The 27,604-nt window shown below is 37.0% G+C and overlaps 1 long non-coding RNA gene across 1 annotated transcript; it reads right to left on the bottom strand.

The window, feature by feature from the left end:
- LOC308622532 lies at positions 1-25,000 on the bottom strand. Its single transcript, XR_014016651.1, has 3 exons — positions 24,919-25,000; positions 10,390-10,482; positions 1-496 (listed from the first exon to the last, which is right to left on the bottom strand). It is a non-coding gene; the product is annotated as an uncharacterized lncRNA (long non-coding RNA).
- Between the last annotated feature and the right edge of the window lie 2,604 nt (positions 25,001-27,604).

The raw sequence follows: 27,604 nt of genomic DNA, 5'->3' as shown, positions 1-27,604 counted from the left end.
TTGAATTATGAACATTGCTGAAGGTTTAAGAAGCTACTAAGGTACAGAAAAATGTTATTTTGAAATAAACAATTTACATTATGTTACTCTCGACAATTAGGTCATTTACCAAAACTATAATATTCAATGCCATTCATGCAAGTCTAACACAAAGCCATTCTTAAAAGCTGAACAAATGACAAATGATTCCAGAGGTATCCTTGGCCTGAAATATGTGGTTACCTTCGGGAATTTTATGAATCCAGGTACAGGATGTCATAACAATGTCTGCTTGGGTCAGAGAGCTTCTGCTCCTAGATTTACAGGACATTTGGCTTGTATTCTTTGTTCCTCTATCTCATCAGTTACTTCTAAGGAGACCTATATTGCCACAGTCTTGAAAAATGGTCTTCAGGGTTAGGGAAGGATGAAGATTGGTGGCAAAAATCCAGTTTTTCTCCTCCGTTCTTCCAATTCCTAGTTAATTTTAGCTCTGTCTGTAGCCATGAGAATCAGCCTAGTGTAAACACAAAAATAAGGTTGAGTAAGCACACCCAGAGCCTAAATAAATTAAACCAAACTTTGTAGGTGAGGGTATAAGTAGCTGGAAGCTTAAAAATCATGTATACCTGTATTTTCTCTTGATTATTTTTCTGTTTTTTCTTAGCCATCTTTGTTGGAGAGATATTCTGCATTTATTTATTAGAGGAAAAAATGTTAAAACTTCTCTCACATTAGGAAGTAATTTGCTGGGACTTCCTTGGAGGTCCAATGGGACTTCTAATGCAGGGGGCGGGGGGTTCGATCCCTGATTGGGGAACTAAGATCCCACATGCCACGTGGTATGGCCAAATAAATAAATAAATAAATGCCATTAAAAAAATAAATAGAATGGTTAAGATGGTAATTTAAAAAGAAAAAGGAAGTAATTTGCTAAGTCAATGATCCATTCAACAAGTACCTAGTGAGAGCTTATTTTGAGAGACACTGTGGTAAGTACTGGGGATAGAATATGAACCAGACAAGTATGGTCTTGCCTTGATGAAGCTTACCGTTGATGGAAATGTACAAAAGTAAAAATAAAAATTAAACATAATAAGGGCTGCAACAGTGAGAATATAGAATTCTATGAGAAAATTTAGAACAAAACATTCCTGTGGGCATAGCTAAGATTAAATACAATCCACTGTATATCTGGTTTAACTCAATTCAAACTTCCTCCTACTCTTAAGAAATTATAAAGAAATAAAAATAAATAAGGGTGATATTATTATAAGGTTAACCTTGAGCTTGCTATAACATAGAGAAAAATGTAGATCATTCTTAAATTTGAATCCATTAATAATTTTTGTATTCTATTAATTAATTGCAATGTAGTGTCTTCTAATACTATGTGACATCCTCTTTCTAAATATGAAGAGATTATTTTGAACGTTAGTTTAGAGTAAAATAAAAAGACATGCTTTTATGCTAATAATTTTTTTGTAACAGTAGGACTCCATCTTCCTTGATTTGTGTCTTGAAGTGGCTGCATTTACGGGTGTAATTCCATGTGAAAATAAAGCCACCAAAATCCATTAATATGGTAGGAGATGGGCAGCTACGGCTAATGTTCATCTATACTTTTAATGAAGAAATTATAAATTATTTATTACTTTTAATAAAGAAATTATATTATTCTATAAGATGGTCAGTGCTTTAGTGTGGTCATACAAATATATCACATTTTCAAATTGCTAACCCAAATTCACTGCTAAGAAGGTATGCCTGATAACCTGATACCGATTTTAATAAAAGAATAATAATGAACTGGAGCACATTACAAATTACTTTTCTTAACTCAGCACATTTACATAGTGCTTCTACGAGAAATAACCAAGAAACCTTGGCAAGATTCTATACTGATTTTACAATGTCATTCCAGGGAAAGAACTTGCTGTGGTAGAACCCCTAAATCTGCACTGCAAAAGTCTTAGCTCTGAGTTGATGATTTGAAAAACAATACTACCACCACCCAAACTGAATGAACATGAACATTTATTTCTATTTATGAATATGCACCGCTATCATATTGTTTAGGAAATATTTTCCACAAGAACTTTATTCCTAACATCAGGACAGCATAACTAGGACATATGATAATAGGTGCTCCAAGATTAGCCAGCTGTAATTTGAACATTTATCATAACTTGAAATACCTTGAAATTTTGATAGTAAGGATCCAGTCTATTGAATTTTAGCCTTGAGTCAGGCCAGAGCTATTTTGGTACTAATTTAATAAATGCCTTGTTGAAGATTTACTTCTTCCTTGTTTTTATAACAGTATACATATCCACTTGATCAATGATGCAAATCTAACTACGGGAGATCCATGGAACTGACAGGAATCATGGTACTCCAATCCATAGAATCTGAGTAAATGTTTGCCAAACTCAGATTTACATCAGTCCAAAATAAATACCTTCGAGTTTCTCTATCTAATCGTGTTTCCTAAAGGGCGACCAAGTCTGACAGCTGCTATAGCTATAGCTATAGGCAATCCTATTTTAGAGCTGATAGTACAAAAACAAAAAACAGCAAACCACCGCGTGCGCGCGCGCACACACACACACACAATTTTTTTAATGTTCACATTTCCCAAGAGAGTAGCTGTCAGCTATCCAGGGAATGTGTCTATGTGGGCCAAACCACAGAGAAATATTCTTATCTAGTGTATATTTATTCTACCGTTTGCCATATTATAAATATAATCCAAATTTCCCTTTCTTCATGAAATGTTAATACATGTGTTCTAATCTGAAGCTGGAAATCTGTGTCATACCAGTGCTCTTAAAAGAATAGCAAAATAAAAAATTTCATATTATATCCAGATATTTTTACTTAATACATTTTAAAAATCTACATTTATATAACTAGCCTCAAATAATAATCAAATTATGCATAATATTAACAAATAGAAAAGTGTCCTTAGTCTTTAAATACATTTCAAAAAGAAAGAAAATATTCTTATTCATGAATTAAGTAATATACTTTCTGTGAATGTTTTCATTGAGTATATGGTATATAGTACATGCTTGAAAAAGATTTTTGAATTTATTGAAAGAACAAATTAAGTATCTAATTGTATACATACATCTAATCACATTAGCATAATGTTAACTGTGGTATTCTAAACATTCATATATCCAGTCCAATATAAAACCCTTTTTCACTAATTCACTTAAAAACTGCACTTTCAAAACAATAAAAAATAATCATACTTATTTTTTAAAGTTTCTTGCTGTCTTCTCTTTTAAAAAAATAACAGTTTCTAATTAAAATTTGACTTTTTAATAATTTGTACCTTAAGGAATTTGAGCACACATATTTGCTTTCCTTTCCTGTGGCACCCCACTTAAAATGATAGTAAAACAATAACAACAAAAACAACAACAACAATAAAGAATACACTCATAACAGTGAAAGAAATAGAAGGAGAATTTAACAAGAACAACAAAAAGTAGATGAGGAGAGCTAATTTTCTGGCAGTTGGGCAGCCTAGATACTCTAACATAACTTACCCTGAAAATAACTAAAAATGCTGGATACAATGTACACAGCATCAGTTGAATTTGTGGGTATGCTATAAAGAGGTAAGGATTATTTAGGCAAAAACTTGGTTTTACCTTGAAGATATTTGTCAAACCCAGGTAATCTTGAGCTATAGTTTTCAAAATTTCACAAATCATGGGAAACATGAAATAAACCCTAGAGCCAAGCCAATATGGAACTCTTACAGATGATTTTTCTATATAAGCTAGAGAGGACATGGTGCCATATTCTTGATTTGAATATAAGTGAATGTTATCTCCTACAATCCCCTACTTTCCCACCCTCACCCTACCCTTCCAACTTCCACCACCACCTACACCTTTTCTGCTAATGATAAAAAGAAAAATTTCCTGAATTGAAATTTGGTGCTGGCAGAGGAAAAAAAATTAACTCACTTAAGAATTCATAAATACAAATAGTTTATCAGTGAATTTTACAAATCAGTGCTATACTAGCTGGAATGCCTAAAGAATTTTAGGGCATGAGCTTATTTTGAAGTGGTCCAAGATCAGTAGTAAGTACAGGCACTGGCAGAAACAACTTCTTTTCTGAGGGACACCAGTCTTAAACCAAGGCCTTAAGGAAATACAGGCTAAACTTCAAAGAAACATGAACTCATACTCAAAAATCACCAAACATGGGGGCTTCCCTGGTGGCGCAGTGGTTGAGAGTCCGCCTGCCGATGCAGGGGACACGGGTTCGTGCCCCTATCCCGGAAGATCCCACATGCCGCGGAGCGGCTGGGCCCGCGAGCCATGGCCGCGGAGCCTGTGTGTCCGGAGCCTGTGCTCCGCAACGGGAGAGGCCACAGCAGTGAGAGGCCCGCGTACAGAAAAAAAAAAAAAAAAAAAAAAAAAAAAAAAATCACCAAACATGTAGGAAATCAAGCACCATGAAGGAAAGCCAGGAGAATTAACAAATAGCAGAATCAGACAAAAATAGGAACAAAGAACAGGGCAACAATGAGAAAATAATAATGAACATAGAAGATATTAATCCAACTACATCAATAATCACTTTGAATGCCTAAATGCACCAATCAAAAGATAAGACATTGGGCTTCCCTAGTGGCACAGTGGTTAAGAATCTGCCTGCCAGTGCAGGGGACATGGGTTCGAACCCCGGTCCAGGAAGATCCCACATGCCACAGAGCAACTAAGCCCATGAGCCGCAACTACTGAGCCTGTGCTCCGGAGCCCACGAACCATAGCTCCTGAAGTCTGGGCGCCTGGAGCCCATGCTCTGCAACAAGAGAAGCCACTGCAATGAGAAGCCCGTGCACTGCAACGAAGAGTAGCCCCCGCTCACCACAATTAGAAAAAGCCTGTGCACAGCAACAAAGACCTAATGCAGCCAAAAATAAATAAATAAGATAAATAACAATTAAAAAAATTTTTTAAGTATATGTTTAAAAAAAAAGCTAGACATTGTCAGAGTGGATCTAAAAACAAGATCCAATTATATGCTGTCTACAAGAAAACCACCTTTAAAATAAACACAAATATAGATTAAAAGTAAATAGACGGAGAAAAGTATACCACACTAACACTAATCAAAAGAAAGCAAGAGTAGCTATATTAATTTCAGACAGAGCAGAACTCAACAACATCATCGATCAGTTGGGTATAATTAACATCTAAAGATTACTTCATCCAACAACAAAATACACATTCTTCTCAAGTTCATATGGAACATTCACCAAGATAGACGATATTCTGGGCCATAAAATACACCCTAACACATTTAAAAGGATAGAAATCATTCAATGTCTGCTCTTAGACCACAGTGGGATTAAACTAGAAATCAATGACAGAAAGACATCTGGGAAAGATACTGTATTTGAGAAAAGCCCAAAATACATGGAGATGACACAACACACTTCTAAATAACACATGGGTTAACGAAGAAATCTCAAGAGAAATTTTAAAATATTTCAAACAAAATGAAAATTAAAATCCAACTTAACAAAATGTGTTGGATGCAGAAAAAGTAGTGATTGGGGGAATATTTATAGCATCAAATACATATATTAGAAAAGAAGATTTAAAAATCAATCATGTACGTTTCCAATTCAGGAGACTAGGAAAAAAAAAGAGCAAATTAAATCCAAAGTAAGCAGAAGAAACAATAAGAATTAGAGCAGAAATCAATAAAATTGAAAATAAGAAATCAACAGAGAATATCAATGAAACCAAAATTTATTTCTTTAAAAAGATTAATAAAATTGATAAGCCTCTATCCAGACTAAGACTAAAAGAGAGAGGACACATATTATTATTATCAAAAATGAAAGAGGGAACATCACTATGGATTGCATAGACAGGATAATAAAGGAATGCTATGGACAACCCTATTCCCACAAATTAGAAAACTTAGATAAAATGGACCAATTCATTGAAAGACACAATTTGCCAAAATTCACACAGGGAGAAATAGACTATCTGAATAGATTTATATCTATTAAAGAAAATGAATCAATAATTAATAACCCTCAGAAACAGAAAGCACCTGGCCCAGATGGGTTCACTGGTAAATTCTACTAAACATTTAAGGAAGAAATTATACCAATTCTCTACTATCTCTTTCAGAGGATAAATGCTAAGGAAATACTTGCTTCCTAACTCATTTTATAAGGCTAGCATTACCTTAATTTCAAAACAAGACAAAGACATCATAAGAAAAGAAAACTAAAGACCAATATTTCTCGTGAACATAGATGCAAAACTCCTCAACAAAATATTACCTATTTGAATCTAACAATGCATAAAAAGAATTATACACCACAACCAAGTGGGATTTATCCCAGGTATGTGAGGCTGGTTCAACATTTGAAAATCAATTAATATAATCCATCACATCAACAGATCAAAAAAGAAAACTCACATGATCATATCAATTGTTGCATAAAAAGAATTTCACAAAATTTAACACCCCTTTATGATAAAAACTGTCAGTAAGCTAGGAATATAGGGAGTGAACATCTTCAACTTAATAAATAATCTACCAAAAAACCTACAGCTAATATCACACTTAATGGTGAGAAACTCATAGCATTCCTACTAACATCAGGCAAGGATGTCCCCTCTCAGTCCTCCTTTTCAACACTGTACTGGAATGTCTAACTAATGCATAAGACAAGGGGAAAAAAAGATACAGAGATTGAGAAGGAAGAAATAAATGTCTGTTTGCAGATGACAGGATCATCTATGCAGAAAATCGGAAAGAACTGACCAAAAACTCCTGGAACTAATAAGCAATTATAGCAAAGTTACAGCTTACAAGGTTAATATACAAGTCAGTCATTTTCATATGCCAGCAATGAACAAGTGGAATCTGAAATTTAAAACATAATACCATTTACATTAGCACCCAAGGATGAAATATTTGGGTACAAATCTAACTGAAGATGTACAAGATCTATGTGAGGAAAACTATAAACCTCTGATGAATGGAATCAAAGAGTAACTAAATAAATGGAGAGATAGTCTATATTCATGGATATTACATATTCATGGAAGACTCAATATTATCAACATGTCAGTTCTTCCCAACTTGATCTATAGATTTAATGCAATCCCAATCAAAACCCCAGCAAGTTATTTTGTGGATATCAACAAACTGATCCTAAAATTTATATGGAGAGGCAAAAGACCCAGAATAGCCAACATAGTATTGATGAAGAACAAAGTTGGAGGACTAACACTACTCAATTTCAAGAGTTACTATAAAGCTACACTATTCAAGACAGTGTAGTATCAGTGAGAGAATAAACAGATCAATGAAACAGACTGAAGAACCCATTAATAGACCCACACAGATTTGATCTTTGACAAGAAGCAAAGGCTGTACAAGGAGAAAAGATAGTCTCTTCAACAAATGGTGCCAGAACAACTGGACTTCTAGGTGTGCAAAAAAAAAAAAAAAAAAGAATCTAAACACAGACCTTACACCTTTAACAAAAATTAACTGAAAATGGGTCACATACCTAGATATAAATCACAAAACTATGAAAATCCTAGAAGATGGGAGAAAACCTGGATGACCTTGGGCTGGCGATGACTTCAGATACAACATGAAAGGCACAATCCATGAAAGAAAGAATTGATAAGCTGGACTTCATTAAAATTAAAAACTTCTGCTACACGAAAACAATGTTAAGAGAATGAGAAGACAAACCACAGACTGGTAGAAAATATTTGTAAAAGACACAGCTGGGGCTTCCCTGGTGGTGCAGTGGTTGAGAGTCCGCCTGCCGATGCAGGGGACACGGGTTCGTGCCCCGGTCCGGGAAGATCCCACATGCCGCGGAGCAGCTGGGCCCGTGAGCCGTGGCCACTGAGCCTGCGCGTCTGGAGCCTGTGCTCCGCAATGGGAGAGGCCACAACAGCGAGAGGCCGGCATACCGCAAAAAAAAAAAAAAAAAAAAAAAGACACAGCTGATAAAGGACTGTTATACAAAATATACAAATAACATTTTAAAACTCAACAATGAGAAAATAAATGACCTGACTAAAAAATGGGCCAAAGATCTGAACAGACACCTCACCAAAGAAGGCACACAAATGTAAAATAAGCATATAAAAAGATGCTCCACATCATGTGCCATCAGGGAAATGAAAATTAAAACAATAATGAGATACCACTGCATACCTGTGAGAATGGCTAGAATGGTCAGTGTTCAAATCTGAAACACTGACAACACCAAATGCTGGCAAGGATGTGGAGCGACAGGGACTCTAGAACATTGTCGGTAGGAATGCAAAATGGTACAGCCACTTTGGAAGACAATTTGGCAGTTTCCTACAAAACTAAACATATTCTTACCATATGATGCACCAGTTACACTTCTTGGTATTTACTCCCAAAAGCTGAAAACTTATATCCACATGAATACCTGCACACATATGTGTATAGCAGCTTATTCATAATTTCTAAGACTTGGAAGCAACCAAGATGACCTTCAGTAGGTGAATGGGTACATTCAAGCAATGGATTATTACTCAGTACTAAATAGAAATGAGCTATCAAGCCACGAAAAGACTTAAAGGAACCTTAAAAACATATTACTAAGTGAAAGAAGCCCATCTGAAAAGGCTACATACTATGTCATTTCAATTATATTGCATTCTGGAAAAGGCAAAAATTATGGAAATATAAAAGGATCAGTGGTTGCCATGAGTTGAGGGAGGGGGAAGGATGAATAAAGAGCACAAAGGATTTTTAGGGCACTGAAAATATTCTGTGTGATACCATAATGATACATGTCATTATACATTTGTCCAAACCCATAGAATGTACAAAACCAAGAGGCAACCATGATGTAAACTATAGACTTTGGGTCATTATGATATGTTAATATAGATTCATCAGTTGTAACGACTGTACTAGTTCGGTGGAGGATGATGTTGATAATGAGGGTGGCTGTACATGTATGGGGCCAAGAGTACATGGGAAATCTCTATAGCTTCCCCTCAGTTTTGCTGTGAACCTAAAATATTCCTATAAAATTTTCTTTAAACATTAGCCTTAGGGAAATAAATGTTTTAGATTAAAAATAAAAACAAGTAGCAGAACACAAAATTAGAACTTACAAGTAGCTGCCTCTTTGGAGCAGAACTGTGGGTAGAAAGACATGTGGATTAGAGAACTGCTGTTTTCCATTATAAGCCCTCCTGTACTAGGTGATCTTTTTCCTACTAAAATGAACCACTTGCATCTGAACCGATAAATGGATAAATAAGTAACACAAAACTAATACAAAAGGGCTCTTGCACAGAGCTCTTATCATTCATGTGACTCGTGGCTGCCCAGCCTTCTCTTACATCCTCCACTTGAAACTATTTTTACTTCTTTGTCAATATATGCTGTCCCATATCATGAGGTACAATGATATCTCTCCTCCTTTGCAGGAAGAGAGTCTAAATAAATCCCAGAGCTGAACTGCAGGAAGTTTCTTCAACGGCTTATAAAATATTTTGTAATCACCACTACACGTGAGCTGAGATGCGTGTCAGTCATGGAGGAGGAAGAGAAAGAGGCAACTGAGAATCACTGGGATCATTCCAGCTGATCATTCAAGCTCATTTATAGCCAGAGCACAACTGGAATTTAGAGATCCCTCCGGGCTCCACAGATGGCAGCTCAGCCCTGTGAACAGCAGTGCCCCTTAACTGGAACACACCTGAAGAGAGACGACAGCGCTCCACGTCTGAGGTTCACTCAGTGAACCTGGCAGTGACCCAGGACCAGCTAGCCTGACTCACCTCTGAGTCAGTTCCATTCTGTCTGTCCCTAGTTAACCTTGTACCAAGTTCCTTTGGTGGTGCTTTTGTTTGTTTGTTTGTGTTTTTAAACAGGCTTCACGACTGAAGATAATTTTGGAGAACAACATTTTCCCCCTCTCTTCATGTAGGATCAGGAATGACAAGCTATAAACATATCCCCTTAGTAAGGTAGCTGATGCCTCATTGGGTGGTTTGCCACCTATGCAATATCAAAAGGACACAGTTCCCTAGACATTGTCAAGAGAGCATAACCTCATCAAGGGACCAAATGTATTCTCTTCCTCCTACAATTAAAAGAAGAAAAAAGCAAAGTTCCAGTCTTGTCTTCCTGTTGCTAGTTGTAATTCAGTCGTCCCTCCAATTTGCTTTCCAAGAGCCTCCTCTCAATATATAACAACCCCGGAACATGGAAACCCCAAATCACACCTTTCTAAAATTATCCCATGTTGACGAACAAACAGTACGGTAGAGAACGTATTAAAGGGATGATTAATATCCCAGTTTTGATTTTTCTATATTTTGTTTAGTAACTCACCACATTTTCCCATGTCCTGTCTTCACTCTGTATTTTCTAAAGCTTTACTTTATCAGAACTGAATGAATCTTGCATTTCATATCATCTTCAAAGCTATGCAAAGAGAGAAGAGAGAATAATTTCACAGACTAGGTTTCCCAAAAAGAACAGGTCAGTAAGAAATCATTGCCAATCTCATGATGAAATATATTTATAGGTTTGGAGTACTTAATATACATTAGCACAATATAATCACTGAGATGACAAAAAAAAAAAACCCACAAACACATCAGAATCCGTGTTTCACCTCACTGGACCTGCAGATGCTTTCCATTCTCATGCAAAGAGCAGAGTTTTCACAGAGCAGTTTACCTAAATCTGAATCGTAAATAGTGAAAAAATTATGTAACCAAAATATGTATTCGCCCCAAATCTCTCAGGCATTTTAACGTGCCTATATGTATGGAGCGTGGGGTGCCCTTGCACATATGCGCAGATGAAGTAAAGATACCCACATACATGGCACGGACACTGGTTTTCGTGCTGTTCCTCCAACACACCACGTGTCCTGCAGGCTTGGGGCTCTTCATTTACTGTCCCTCCACCTGCCACGCTCTCCCGCAGTTAGCAACACGGTTCACTCTGGCCACAACTTTACGCTTTGCTCAAATGTCACTTTCTTAGTGAGGTGTCCCCAGATTACCGAATTTGAAATCACAGCTCCTCCATCCCAGCAGCTCTGAACACTTCTTCCCTGTTTTATTTTCCTCCAAAACACTTAATACCTTCTATTGTATCCACAATATACGTATTTCTTTTGTTCTCTAACATCAATATGCCTTGCACATTGAGATGCTCAAAAAGCATTTTTTGGAATGCTTGAATGAATTTGAAGACGATGCAAATGATGTCAGCTTGGTATCCTGATAAACTTTTTAAAGTGTCAGTTTTCCACTATAAACATGCATTTCCTTTCACATCTCAGTAAAACTATATATTCTTTCCAATGCCCAAATGTTGTTTTGATTTTTTTTTTGCCCAAGAGATTTCTTAGCTTCCCGCATTTTCAATTGCTGTGTCTCACTGGCCTTCTAGTCTGTCTTCATCCAGTGTTTATTTGACATTTCCTAGTTTACCGAGGACTACCTCAACAAAGAGGGGTTTTCCAAGCAAAAAAATTCCCACAAAGAAAAAAAAATCAACCCTGCTACAGGAAAGAAGAGAAATTGCTGCAGGAGATCATGTAAACAAAGTGAAAAATATCTGGGGATTATAGGCAAGTGGTCCACCCAGAAGGAAGGAGACATTGGACTGCCCAAGGAACCCCCTGCTCCCATTCCTCAGATGAGATGTCTCTGGCGGGGTCCCATCTACCCCCTCTCAATAGGCAATAATTTTCCAGGAGAGCCATTTGGACATGTGGCTACTTTCCAGGCACTTGAGAAGTTCTCCAGCAACTGTGTCCTAAGATGTCTACAGCGTAGGTATGATTTCAGAAGATGAATCGGCCTGAATGATTTCTTGCCTGGACTTGGCTGGGACTTTTTTGCATGTATTCTAATTTTTTTCAGTCTACATTTTTATGAGCATTGAATAATAAGAGTATTTTAGTTTAGATGTCTCTAGTAGCTGAGATCAAGTCTTAGACAAAAGACTTCTAAGACTGAAATATATAGAAAGAAGAGTTCAGGATGACATCATGCTGTATGCACACCAGAAGTGACCACAAATAACCTACAATAACCTTTAAAATTAGTTTTTTCCTGACTTCATAAAACAATATTTTACTTGGCAGGCATATATTGGCAAGCTCTTTCAAAAGCTCTATTTGTTTTCTGTATCCAGGAAGACACAACCAGTGTTTTCACATAGGTTTCCTTCTATGCTGTGGTTTTGCCATTTTCTGCTTCTTTATGAGTGGCTGCTGCAGAATATTTTTCCTTGAGACATTTATTAAGAGTAACAAGGATATGAATGAAAAACCATCCGTATAACAATACAGGGTGGGTTTCTGCTTCCACATGCAATGCTGACCAAATCCAAAGGACAGAAGTTGAATATATCAACAGTGATACGGTTGCTTTACTCTGAGGTTATATAATAACACGCAGCTGGATAAAAATATATTATAGTACATTGAAGGGAATCAGTCCATGTGTCCTTTGATGTGTTAATTAAACCCAAGGTTAGAAAGAGAATGTTGCATCATAACCTAGTTTAAAAAAAAAAGTTATAAAATTATCCAAGCCAAACTGAGGTATAACAGAGAACAGGAAAACAATTTCAAAGTTATCTCATAGGTATGCCAATTGTTCTACTTAAAAAAAAAAAGTTCCTATTACAAAATAAAAGTGATATTTTTTCTAAATATTTTAATATATTATAAAATCCTTCTGAATCTGATTAATTTCATATTACTCAGGTTTTCGAATTAATTCACATCACAGTTTTTCAAACTTCTACTATGTCCTAGAAGACAAAGATGATTATGTATAAATCCTTTCAAATATAATAAAAGCAAAATTTAAATTTCCCAAATAAACAGCACTTCTAGAATAAGTCACTATATTTCATTTTCTTCTTTTGGTTCCTATTAATCTTTTACTGTCACACAGGCAAAAGAGGAAGGTTCCAATAATTAACCTTGTGCTGTTGACCTAACCAGAATTAACTGGCTATGCAACAATTTAGTTGTCCATATAAAAACAGGAAGAGAGATTTCCCCAAGTAACCCTTATTCACCATGAGAAAAACAGCTGGTGCTCTCTCTTTCCATATAAGCCTGTGAAGCATGGATGAAAGGATGTATATTTCTGATATCCTCTCTTGTAAATGGGTGGTTTTTTCAGTGGAAGTATGCCAACATTCAGTTCCTGAGAAGCAGGGGCCCCCAAAATTCTGGTCAAAATATTTAGAAGTATATCTTTATAAGAGGAGGTCTGTGAAAATGAACCAAGTTTCCTCACCAGTGTTACATGAATGATCACTGCAAAATAATAGCGGAAACCTATACCTTTTCCTCCTACAAAAGGAGGGAAAGATTAAAAAACATTGCCCTCCAACAACAAAAATCAAAGTTTTAGTACCAGACTTCTTTGTGTCCTGTTTTCCAGTAGTTCTGCTACATTTCCCACAGTACACTGCTGGGATTTTTTATTTTTTATTTTCGCTACGCATGCTCACACATCTGTTGCACATGTGTGATCAACCGACTAGATTTTTGAGCCAAATGTCCTGTTAAATGGACAGAGTGGGCAGAGCGCTCCTTTGAGAGTTAGATTCTGCCTCTGGTGGATTGCCTCCAAATGCAATGGTGTAATAAAGAAAAGAAATCTGCTCATTTGAATTGCATTGAAATGAACTGTGTCCTCTCCTAAAATACCATATGGTAATGATCCCTGGAGGTATGGCACATAACACCTAGGTCTGGCAGACTCCAGTGGAAGGCTGTAAACGTCCCTGCGTAGTCAGACTGTGAAAGGCAAGATAGTTGACAAGAAGCATGCGGGGTGAAACAAGAATCCTATCTGATGTCCCTCAACCAACTTGAAAGAAAGGAGATTGAACAAAAAAATCCTAGCAAGCTGTCCTGGAGAAATCCTTCTCCCACTAAAAAGCAGTTCTTGGATCTCACCTCCAGTAAAGTGAAACCGTATGGAAAGAAAGCTGTTTCACCTGAGCAGTAGCCAGAGTTTCTTTGCAACAAATTATCTCAGTAAGACTCAAGCGTATGTCTGCAAAGGAAAAGGCCGTCTTCATAAACCTCCACCAGAGCTACGAGCAGATGGATCAAGTAACCAGAGGCGCTGAGAGTCCTGCCTCTACTCTGCCTAGCACTCTCAGTAACATGATCTTACAGCGGGCAGTGGCTGGTGACCTACACGCCATTCTGTGAATCCTCTCAAGGGAGCACCCCCCCAACACCAGTCCTTTTTAGGGGGGAGAAATTCAGGTAACTCTGGTGGTGAGATACTGATATGTCTGTATGCCAGACAATAGAAAAGAATAGCCTATTTTATCCTCTACAGCAATAAGGTACTGCTATAGAAATTCAAGTATGGGGTTTAACCACAATAAAACCCCAGTAACCATTGGTAGTTGTAAATTTTCAGCTATGTCATCAGTTCATTTCTGGCCTTTCATTTTTCTTGAAAACAGACAAATTTTCCACTAATTTAGCCCCTAATCAAATATGTTTCTAGAAATAATACAGGAAATTACCTCAAGACATGAAGTTATTCCTGCCTGAATTTTTTTCTGTTCTAATAATTTGATCATAATGGTGTGTGTCTGCTAATGGGGTGAAAGAATTCCTAAAACTTTAGTTTCTTTTCAATCATCACTTTTTCTTTTTCTAGAAGCTTTGACAACTGAAGTCCATCCATATACCCAAATTTAAATAATGGATTTATTATACTTGGTTCTTAACTTTCCTGAAAATTTGTTTTATTTTTCATGTCAAATGTGACTTAGTGTTTTGATTTCTACAATTCCCTTGTGATAATTTTGAGGAAGCTCAGTTATGATTAATTATAAAACACAGATATTGAGTAATGGGATAATAGTAGCCAGAACATATTGGGCAGTTTTATCTTAAATAAGTTAGTAGGAAATTAGTTAATAGTCACTCATTTAATCTTAAACATAATCCAGCAAGATAGGTATTATTATTCTCCCTGTATTTTACAGATGAGGAAACTGAGGCTTGTCAGGATTTTGTAACAATGCCTTCAGGCAAAAGCTGACAATTTGGCTGAGGTGTAACCCTATCTTGTGTTTCCAGGGCAACGTTCTGAAATGACTATTATACCGTCATGTTAGAAGGGTTTTTGGTTTTGTTTTGTTCTCGAAATTCAGACTCTAGAACTGGCATTTCAGACATGTCTTCTCTACGTTCTAAGATCATCAAAGGGGAAAATTCGATTTACCTCCATAATCTCATGGTATTTTTAGAAACCATCATGTAACTAAATATTTTTCCTCCCTCAAATATGAACCTTTTCCATGACTAATGTATTAATCCATTGTGTCTAAATTCTGCCTCTAATAACATTATCTGAAAAGCTTAACTTTCTCTTCAATCTTTTCTTTCGTAGAAAAAAAACACGTTTCTTTAATCTTACCACAAAAGTCATCTTTTTTCCCTACTTTCTAAAGCAAGGTACTTTTCCAAAAGTAGAGAGTAAAAATACACAAATAGATTTGATTTTAAGATATTTTGAAAGAACTAAGTGTGTTTAATTGAAGTCCTCCTGTCTATAAGGTTTTCCTCTCCTTGCGTCAATTCTACTTGAGGACCTCTATGAATACTGGGATCACAAAAAATGGCTCTTGGAAATTGTGCAGCAGGCAGCTGACATTTCCAGTGATATCCATATTTCAGAATAATCCTCCTAATAGCAACACAGATGTTTCTTTTTTTCATTAACTGTAGTATCTTCCAATTTAATACTGAAACACCAAATAAATGTCAGCTCTTCTTTGTTGTTGATAAAGACATTGGATTCTGAAGCAGTACTCACATTCATATATTACAACCCTGTTTATTGTTTCAACAGAGGAGTTCTGAGTGCAAAGTGTGTGGGAAGAATATTTCTCTTATTTTTACAGATCAGAAAGCTGATGCATAGAGATTAAATTATATTTACGAGGTCAATGAAAATATCAACAGAACTGTAATGAGCCCAACCTGCATTCCACAAAAGTCTAAAAATAAAGTGGATTTTCAAGTCATATGTAACTAGCATTTTGAAACGTATTATAAAATTAAACAATTTATATGTTCATGCCTTTCATTTCAGCCTTAATTTAGGCTATCAACATTTTATTAGATTCACAGGAAATTCCCAGCACAGTTTGCCAATTGATCCAAAAGCATAAAATCCAAAGGAGTCATATACATATATATATATATATATTTTTTAATTTAGAGGATGTATTTCTATAAAATGCATAGTATCATCTGTGCCCAGTAAATGTAGAAGTACTACATTTGCTTTTAGGTGGGGACAAGACTGCAGAAATACAAGTTCTCACACTTCTCAGCTCAATTCTAAAAGTAACTTTCTGGCCATTTTAATAATGCTACTAATTGTTCTGGATGTAAATTTGGGTGCAGCTATATTTCTTTTTGGATGTTTGGTATCTTTCTTGTAATCCAATTTATGACGATTCCCATAGGGAAGTAATTTGTTCTTGTGGACACACATCAATAATTTGTTCTTGTGGACGCACGTCAATAATCTCTGTCTCTTGCTGATTTTAAGTAAAATTGTTAGCTAGGTTTTAGTGAAAACAAATAGCAGTCTCCACCTATTAGCATAACCAAGAATTTGAGAAATAAGCTCCTAATCAGATATATAAGCATGGTCTGATAATATTCTTGAAAATTATTCCTGAAATTTCACATTTGAAATAAAATTAAGAAATTAACTGGGGCGGGGGGAGGAAGAGAGAGGGAGGGAGAGGGAGAGAAAAAGGGAGCGAGAGACACACACACAGAAGCAAAGAAGCCCAAAATAAGGATTTTGCAAACTAACCTCAGACAGGTGCCTCAGAGACTTTTTAGTCCAACTGCTGTTTCTCCAGTTAGCATACAATGTGCTGTGTATGAAAACAGTCATATATAAACAGGAATTTGAGCTCGGCAACACTTCTGCTTACTTTCTCTTCCTCTCCCCTCCCTTCCCAATGTCCTTTTACTTCCTAATCTGCCAAATCAAATGCTAAATCGGGAGCAATAGCCTACAATTAGCCTTTTCAATTAAAATGTAGAGTTCAAAGTTGACTCCAGAGTTGAGTAATTGCTTTTGAAAACCACAACCAGCAGGCAGCTGCCAGATTATTACAACAGTTTACTTAACCTCAAAACATCTGATCAATTTTATTATCTCAGCAGAAGAGAGATATCCTGGAGAGTAGGGTCTAAAATATACTACTCATCCTAGATGTCTGAGAGAAAATAAAAATTCCTCAACACCATAAATATCCTTTTGCCATCACCTTGCTGAGAAAACAAACTCAGATCACACTTTGTTCATTCGAAAGTCAACAGAAACTAAGAAATTGAAGGCGAAAGCATCATGATATCAGCCGGGGCAAAAGCGTGGGGAAGGGGGCCAGGAACAGACAATTTACAAAATTACAAGGTTTAAAAACATTCAAACATCCGGCTCATGATGTCTGGGGTTTTTAATCATCCAGAAAGGAGACAAAGAGAGGGCTGCCAACCTCACCAAAACAAAGAATATCACGTGTCAAGAATCTGGACTTGGCTGTCTCCACACTGCCAACCTTACGTTTCTGAACTCTTCTCTGAGGCCCCAGGGATGAAGAGGATTGAAATCCCTGTGTGATACAAATGGCCTGGGCAGCCCTCAGAGCTCCTGCTTCCACCCAGCAAGGCCAGGGCACAGAATACATACAACCTTCCGGGCCTCCACCCCTGGGGATTTTCCAGCCCCTTCTTCCTGATCCTTCTATGCCCATCTTGCCAGGCCTTCCCCACAGAACTTTGGATTTCATCTCCTCGCCGCTTCTGCAAGCCCACCGGCACCTACCACACTGAACAGGTGGTCTTGATCATTTCACCTTCCCCAGCAGCTTTGTTGTGACGACTGAGTGGTTATTACGTGTAAAGTGCTTAGAACCAGCCTGGCACACAGCAAGTGCTATGTAGGTTTTAGCCTTTTGTTTTTATAATTCACTCCGGATGCAGTCTTGACTTTTCTTTGGCTCTGGACCTGGCCTGTTGGGCAGTTCTACCCACTCTCAGGCCCAGCTCCTGGAACATCTCCTCAGATAGTCTGGATGGAGGGTTCAAACAGCTAGTTACCTGGGCTGTTTTGGTGTCCTTACTTAGGAGTCATGTTATAAGAAAGCTTTGATACAATCATCTCTCTCTCATCTTCCTAGCAATTTAACCACCTTGAACAATGAACCCTAATTATAGTTATTTCCAAAATATACCATCATTCCCAGCCACAGAGGGGTAGCTAGATACCACTAATTCCCATCACTACATTTGAGGAATATTAGTATTGCATCTTTTCTGTCCATTCTAGGAACTGTCAACTTGAAAGAAAAAACAACGTTCAAAGAACAAGTCAATTTAGGAAATGTTCATGGGAAATAAACCACTCATTTCTACAAAAAGGCTCTTCAGTATCTGAAAAACCATGAAAGCACTGTCTAAATACTTATTCTTTCTTTGAGTTTTATTTTCTGATGATTGTCTTAATTGTCTATTCCCCAATCCCATTTCACTTTTCCTTCTAGAACCATGCTAACATATTTGACAGACTTGAACTCCTAGGAATTCTTGTGTAATAATGTTTTGTGTATGTTCTAATATAAAGTGAATTGATTTATAACCTAATAATCTATAAAGGTTATTGATTTGTAAAAATTTTGATTCATTCTGTTTATTACTTTTAATCATTCAATCCAGTGTTCTTACAGTATCTTCATGTTATTTTGTGTACATCTAGTTTGTTGCTTTTAATTACTGCAGAGTACTCTAGAGTGTGTGCCCAAGTCATTTTTACCTAACCATTCAATTCTTGCCATTAATTAACAACAAAAATATTAACATCCAATACTTAGTCTCACATTTGAACAACATGATCTAAAGTCGCAGTGATTCTGCTAATTCATTTTTTTCCCTCCAATCTTAAGAGTTTTCCACCTGAATTAGAGACAAATGATCTCTCTTTCACTTTCTAGTAAAGATACACTCAGAGGAACTAGCATTTTTTCTTTTGAAATCTGATTGTTGGCAACCAACATGTTTTGTTGATAAAAGTAAATATCTTTCACAGACACAGAGTAATATAATACACAGACATCTTAAAGCCTTGTGGAAATAGGCCATGAATAAAGTAAATAGTTAGCCAGCCACGCTTTCAGCATCTATTGCGTTTTAACCACAAAAACGTAGGAAATGCACAAGATCCCAAAGATGATATTCAAATTCCTGCACTGCAGCACTATTTGATATAATGCAATAGGGGAAACAATTTAAATGTCTATCAGTAGGAAACTGGAGTCTAGATAAAATACGGGATTTTATACAACTATAAATAAAATGAAGTAATTCTGTAAGCACTGAAACAGGAACATCTTAAAAATACATTGTTAGTGAAAATAACAGTCCACAGAAGAGTATTTTTCACATGATTCCATTTTTGTTTAAAAAAAGGCAAAAGAAATATCCATGTATAAAAATGTGTGTGTATATATATATATACACACACATACAGGATTGCATGTGCTACAAAGTATCTGGAAAGATTCAAACTGCACCAGAGGGATAGCGAAACCTGAGAAGGAAAAAAATTTACCTTTTAATTTCTGTCCTTCAGTATCAGTATTTACATATTTTTTGGTTGTTTACAAGTATGTATTAATTTCATACGAAATTTTTCTAAATATAAATAAAACAAAAATATAACAAATAAGCCTGGCTTCTGAGGAAGGTTGGATACTGGTTTTATTCACATAGGGAAGAATGGAGGAGCTGACCCGGTGACAGCATCCTTCAGGCCAGCAGAAGCAGATGGAAGAAAGAAACCAATGAGCATAACAAGAAGTTACCCCTACCCCAAATCACTTATTAGAAGGCAATGAACAATCAAAGTAACTTACTGTTTCCACATTGACACACCACTTGCCAAGCGGTAGGTTTTGGAGTTTTTAAAAATTGTAATGGAAAAGAAAAAGAAAATTCTCAATTTAAGTAGAAGCAACAATTTTCAGTGAACTAGAGAAGTTAGGGAAGTTTATTTTGTGGCCAGTGATGCTGACAGTAAGGTAAGGAAAAAAAAGATCTGTTAGAAATGTACTTCAAATAGTTAAGATGCTAAGAAATTAAAATATATTTGAAATAATATATATGGCTTCTTTCTGCTTGATGAAGATTATGTAAGTTCTAGTTTAAAATATATTTTACCAGTAAAAGGCTAATACCTCAATTTTTCATAAATATTTTGCTTTTGAACTTTTGATGTTTTAATGGTCAGTGCTTCAAAATAGATTATAATATTTTAAAACTTTTTTCTCCAAATATTCAAATATAAAAAGTCCAATCCAAAACAGAACTTGGAGACAATGTCAAAATTATGGGAAAAAATAAGAAAATTTTAATGGAAAAGACAGAGTTAAATGCAGAACCACCCACAACAGAAAGAGAATAAATGTGCTTTTATCTCTGAAAAATACCCATTTTAAATTTTCCTAAGACAGACTGGCAGGTTCTTTTAAAAATTTAAAAATGAAACATTTGATTTTGATACTATGTAATCAAACCAGTTGTCCAGTGGAATAGTTTATCTTAAATGTCTGGGAAAGCTACAACATACAGGGAAATTATGGAATTATGTCCACGTCAAATAAAACAATAGTAACAACAGACCTAAAAAAATTTGGTGAAACATACTCCATGTAGAACCAAGATGTTTTACACTGATAACCACGAATAAGTGATCTGGATTCTATTTCCACCAGTCATTTAAAATTCTGAATTCTTTACATATACAAATAATATTAATGTTGCACACTATATGCTACACTAATTTTTTAAAAGAAAATTTTCTTCGCTTATCAAAATAGTCCATAAGATTTTAATGAGAAAAACATTTTAAAAAGTATGAAATAAATTCTAGGTATTTGCACTTGAATCTTGCTTTCTTGCTGGCTTACCAGAAGTAAGGCAACAACTGAAAGGAAATATTTATGATGTTATACTCCCTCTAGTGGGCATTTTTTTTAAAGGGACAGTTCAGCAACCTCCCTACGCACGCCAGTGCATTCTGAGTTTTAGGATTCTGATCCTCAGTGGGAAGGGTCTTTGCAGATTACTTAGTCAACCCTCTGTGATACAGGAACCTCAAAGGCAGCCAGAGCATGTTTGATCTAAGTTTCACTCCCTCAAGAAAGCTACTGTTTCTATCTTGGGATAACTATTGTTAGCAAGTTATGTTTATATCAAAGCAAATTCCATTCTTTGTATCATGCACTTTTGGACCTCTTGAAGAAACTGGGAAGAGTTTATTCCCTTTTCCATTTTGCCCACCCTAAAGTAAATTTATAAAATATCTCATCCTAAGAGTAGCCACTGAACAAGTGAAAAACAGTAGCATTAAGAAGCTATTTTAAAAATATATTGTCTCAGGCGGGGGTAACAAAATAAGAATGCCCTATTAATAATCCATGAAATTACAAATATACAATCATTGTTTTATTTGTCATTATATAATACCTACCATTGCCCATCATATACAAAACTGAGTGTTGTACCAAATAACAAAGAGTTTATGGAGACAAATATGCCCAATAAATGTTTGTTAATTTTAATTTTAAAAAAATGATCCTTTCACTTTGTATGAAACTACTTAATTAGTTTCTATGCAGTGGAAGAGCTAGTGCAACTGACTGTTTTTTGCCGGGTCTACAGCAGTAGAGGAGCCCTGTGTGAAGCCTAGAAGACATCAAGGGTCTTACTGCCCAAAGGGTGAAGCAAAAACATCTGAACACTTAGTCTCAGTAAAGGGAGAAGGTATACCTACCTTACATACCCTCAAATTCATCTCCCCGATTTAGAAGGCTTCATACTGAAATTCCCACCATTGCGTTAATGCCTCTTGAGTGGAAAATCCTCCTGCCCTTTGCTCCTTTACGCTAGCACAGAACGTACAACTCAGTAGATGCTTAAGCCATGCTTGCTACTGATGAAGATGAAGCCCCAGGTTTAATGCTTGGGCTCACCAATACTCATAAATTCTCATTTATACCATTTGACAGATTAACTTGCCTTTCTGATTATCTGCTGCTGATAGAGGTGTTTTGGTAGTAAGAAGCAGTGAGGAAAGGTGTGGAGATCAATGAGACTTAGGACAGGTCTTATACTGTGTCATGGGGAGGGAAACCTTGGAGACAGGGCACTATCGATGTAGGGTGGAAGAGACATATTTAAAGAAAGAGACAGGAACATGCAAGACATACTTATCTAGCCCAGATCCATTAACCCACAGAAAAGGAAGTGCAGCCCTTTTCAGAAGCAAAGCGCCACCTACCCCAGAGGAGAATTACAGGACTTTTTCTACTATAATAATTTTAATTGTATCTACCACCCTAGGTCTTGGGGTGGGGGGAAGCATGGCTTTGTAAAATCATTACACAATTGGGTGAGGGGGCAGGTGGGAGGCAGAGGAGAGGTATGGGGATATGGACAACTGGAGAGCAGTGGATTTCTCTGTAGATTAGAGTACATGGGCACACAATGATGTTTGTACAAGTGAACAACAATATAGGCACATCAAGCAACCTAAGGCAACATTTCTCACAGCCGGGCCTTCGATGTTACCTGTATACAATTTTTACAAAACACAATTTCCATGATGCAACCCAAGGCCTACCCAATCTGAATTTCTAGGGATGCTGCATGACACGCAACATAATTAACAATATCTCCACATGATTTTCAGTATAGATATGAAAGTGTAAGAATCAGCATCAGGGACTAAAAACACTTCTTCACAGGTCCTTATAAAGCAGTGGGGGTGGAGGAAGGTAGGCTCTAAAATTCAACCCTTTCAAGTCCCTTAGAAATTGCCTTTTGAAGGGCAACGTGACATCTCCTGGTTCAATTTCCCTTCTGGGAAAGGTATTTGGTTTCTTTGAACAAGCACTAAATTACATAGTTGTCTAACATTTAGAGGCCATATTGAAAAATATCTGTCTTTAAATTCTAGGACCACCTTGAGCTTGGAGAAATTATACTCTGAGAATCCCAGAGCAAAACTGAGACGAGAAAACCACAGCTTTATATCCTACTTTTGGCTAAACCAGAGAAAGTGCCAATAAATTGAAAAGCTGGATTTATTCACTCACCCATATATTGAGCAGCTACTATATATAATGTGTTATGTTTAATGACATGAATACCAAGATGATGAGTGAAATTAGTCTGATCCTAACTAATGAGAGTTTGTTAAACTTTCAGAAAATAGCATCATGAAAATTTATAAACTTAATGTGAAAAAGTTTTCCGTAGATACTTTATTTTCAGGTTGATACTTTAAGATGTATTAAGAATTCTAGTTAAGTGTACGTATAAGTGCCTGTCGATGATACCCTACAGACCACAACAGGTTCTTACTGTGCCATAATCTCATGGAGAAGTTTATGTAGCATCACTCTCAGTGGGCTGCAAGATAGTTCAGCAGTTTTGTGGTTCAAAAGCAACAGGTAAAAAAAAAATCTTCTATGGTTCAGAGATTAAAGGAATCTTGGGAAAAATAAAAGTAAGGTTTTTTGTTTGTTTTTTGCTGCCTTCTCCCTTTTGTTAGCTCTTTCAACCATAGGTTTCCTATTTGCAGCTCCACACTGTAGGAGCACAGCTCTTCAACCATGACCTTCTCTCTCTGCTATGGAGGGGTAGGAGTGGGTTAAAACAATGATTCTCAAGACAGGGGAAAGAAAAGGAGAAGAAAGCAGGAAGAAACTTGCATTGTTCCAAAAATTATGTTTTAGTACAATTTTTGTCTGGAAAAAATATGCTTTTTCATAACAAAAATGTCAGAGAACAAACTTCAAAGGAAACTTCTTTGCCAGTATACTAGTTTTTCATTGTCATTGTAATAAATTACCACAAACTTGGTGGCTTAAAACAACACAAACTTATTATCTTACAGTTTTATAGGATGGAATTCTAACACAGAGCTCCCTGGTCTAAAATCAAGGTGTCAGCAGGGCTGCATTTCTAGAGGCAAATCTGTTTCCTTGTCTTTTCCAGCTTCTAAAGGATACCCACATGCCTTGGTTTGTGGCCCCTTCTTCTGTTCAAAGACAGCAGTGTTGCATCACTCTGATCACTCTTCCATAGTCACACCTCCGAGGCTCCTCCTGGCCTCTGTCTCCACTTTTAAGAACCACTGTCATTATTGGACCCACCTATTTAATCCAGGGTAATCTCTTTAAGGTCAGCTGATAAGCAGTCTTAGTTTCATCTTCAATCCTAATCCTCCTCTGCCATGTAATGTAATATGTTTACAGGTTATAGGGATTAGGATATGAACATCTTTGGGGGGCCATTATTCTGCCCAACTACAACTGGTGAGGATAGTCAAAACATGGTCACTATTAACCACAGAAGAGGCGCCCCTTTAAAGGGAGATACAAAATGCAAATAAAAAAAGCGTTGGAGCATGAAATATATAAGTTCATTAGATGTGGACCGGGTTAGGAAGGTTGGGCAACACTGGCTTAGTAGTAATATTCACTGCTCAGGAGGTGGTCTGATTGGGTGGAGAAGGCAAACACATTTATGTCGGCGCCTAGATTTTAGCCTAACAACTAAAATATTCTCAAAGTGAAAATAAATAACTTCAGATATTTCTCAGTCCAAGAGTTGGTATTTGAAGGAATATGAAACCTCTAAAATTTGTCAGCCAGCAGTTAGGAAAGATAGTCCTTTTCCTTAAATATGATACTATGGGAAGTACACCTATGCCACCAGTGGGGCGCATTATTACAGAGAAAGCAATTTTATACCTTTTGTTTGGGTTGTTTCTTTCACTTTTCTAATGGTTATTGACCCATCTTTCTTCATTTTCTCCTTCGACCAGAATATGAATTTCTCAGATAGGCATCACAGATGAATGCCAGTGGTCCTAAATGTCAGTGCCTACAGAAGCCGGGCAATAAAGAAGAGGAGGTAGAGTGTGATATGTTAAGGAGTAGTGGCGCTTATGGAAAATTAGAGTGTGCATCACATCTAAAAAGGGTACTTACTCCTCAGGTTGAGATCACTTGATTTGCGAGAAAAAGACCCCTCACTGCTAGATAGCTGCATTTTTATAATGAAATTTTCCAATTTTCAAACAGAGGCAATTATTTCATATTTTAGTAGAAACATGAAAAAACATATCTGTGGGTTAAATCCAGCTGCAGAGCTTCCAGTGTGTAAACTCTGGCTAATTTTCTAGTCTTCATAAAGCTATATGCTACAAAATGTTGCTCAACATAAAGGATAAACATAATACTGTGCTCGCTTGCTTGTGAGAGAGAAAGAACATACTCGAGTACTGAGTAAAGGGCTGGACTATCCTGCTTTAAAATATGACTTAATATTTTCAAACATTTTTCCATTTTATTTTTATAATTTTATATGAATCATAAAGGCCTTTAAATAAACTTCCTTTAGTACCAAAGCATAAATTAAGTCCTTTCGAAAACCAATTTTGATGTGGGACAGGGGTGGTAGGAAATATTTGGTTTGTGATTATCACACTAAGATCATTCTGGTCATTGCTGAGAGCCTGAATAGCATGAAACATTTATAATAATCAAATGCTGAATGCCATGTTTTAAACGTCAATGTCGGTAAAATAAATTAACAAGCATATTTCACTACTTTTGTGACAGAGGAAAGCCTGCAAAACACCCACTCACACACATACGTAGTACATATATATACATGTTTGCATATATAGAGATGTGTACAAATTTGTTTCCCTGCTTTATTGATCTCACTGCATGTGCTCAAGTCTAAACAAGAGAAGCAAATTCTACCACCAGGTGGAGCTTAGCTTCCATTAAAGCAGCAGATAAGTGAAAAAGATTTCAAGAGCTTGTTTGAATTCTTTGTATACCTTAGGAAAACACTGAAGTAAAAGGTAAACTAGAGTAGAACCTGACTGCAAATAGTGGGGTGGACTAAGATGATGGGCCATAACCACAGACAAATGGTGGATTTACTTGCGGGACAAGTAGGTACAGAGTTACTGAAGAGTGTGGGTCAGGAATGCAGAATGAGAAGAACATTATTTATGTGGCTTATGAAGGGAAAGAAGATTTAGGAGGCCCATTCAGTGTTAAGCTTGCCTAAATTCTTTTACACCTGTTACCAACATTTAATAGTCTAGATTCAAAGGAAATACAGATGTGTAAAACATGCTATCTACTCTTAACTTGCCTAGTGGCAGGCACTGTAAGTTCTATAATAGCGTGAAAGTATGACATAAGCATAGATGAAGAAGAAATAAATCTGTGTAAAAATATAATAACAGAGCACATCAGGCAGCAACAGCATGTTCAAAGGCATAAGGCAAAAGAGCACAGCATGATCAGGAAATGGTAAGTGGTTTGCTGGCATACGTGGCATATAAGGCGTGACTGGCTTATACAGATGAGGGCATAAACTAAAGTGATGGCAGGAGAAATAAGAAAGTCTCGATTGATGGATAGTTCAAAGACAGGCAGTTGCATAGGGAACAAGATTAAGAAAAAGGGTCTAAAACTCTAAAAGAGGAAGAGCAGCAAGCCCTGGTAACATGAACTTGGAGAACAAGTCAAACTAGGGGAGAAAGTATAACCTCAGTTTTTGATTAAGCTTAACTAAATAGAAATAGTAAGAGATCCAAGTGTAAAAATGTTGTTTAGGTTTTCTGCGGCTGCTCAGGAGTGCCAGCACGGGTGACTTATCCTGCGGCAGTGTGGGTTTGAGGAAGTGGCTCACGGGGGTGAGACGTTTAGGTGCATGGCCTCCCCACTCTCATTGGGTGACAACACACAGACCTTGGAGCCAGATTTGCTGGGTTTATACCCCCCTGCCCCAACATTTACATGCTCCATGGCTTTGGGCAACTCAGGTAGCATGAATCTCATCAGCACAGAGAGAAAGCTTCACTGAAAACTCACTGCAGAGTGGTGGGGGAAACCAGATCCCACAACAGCAGCAGCCGGGATCGTGGCAAGAATCACGGCTTGCAGGCTGCCCCGGGTGGTCTCGTCTTCCTGCAGCTTGCAGATCCTCAGGCTTAGGAGCTGTTTCAAACACACAACCTTGAGAGACTAAGGTGTTCTTCAGACCCTCTGTACTGAATCCATGACTGAACCCAGTGAAGACCTCTATATAAACGTTTAACATTCTGGCAGCACATGCAGAGACCTATTCTTTTAGCCACCAGCTGCTGGAGACAGCCTCGTAGACAAATTGCAACCAAATCAGCCTATTCTAGCTGAACAGCAATTGTAGACCCTCATAATCTGACTTCATAATGGAGACTGCCACATTCACTGCCGTGCGGCTGACAGAGTCTTGGTGCTCTGGCTGGGTGTCAGGCCTGAGCCTCGGGGGTGGGCGAGCCAAGTTCAGGACATTGGTCCACCAGAAACCTCCTGGCCCCCCGTAATATCAATCAGCAAGAGCTCTCCCAGAGACCTCCATCTCAACAGT

This window comes from Mesoplodon bidens, assembly GCF_964165515.1.
Source record: "Mesoplodon bidens genome assembly, chromosome: 9".
Lineage (NCBI taxonomy): Eukaryota > Metazoa > Chordata > Mammalia > Artiodactyla > Ziphiidae > Mesoplodon > Mesoplodon bidens.
Note: the sequence above shows the minus strand (reverse complement) of the source record. Positions and strands in the feature narration are given on the sequence as shown.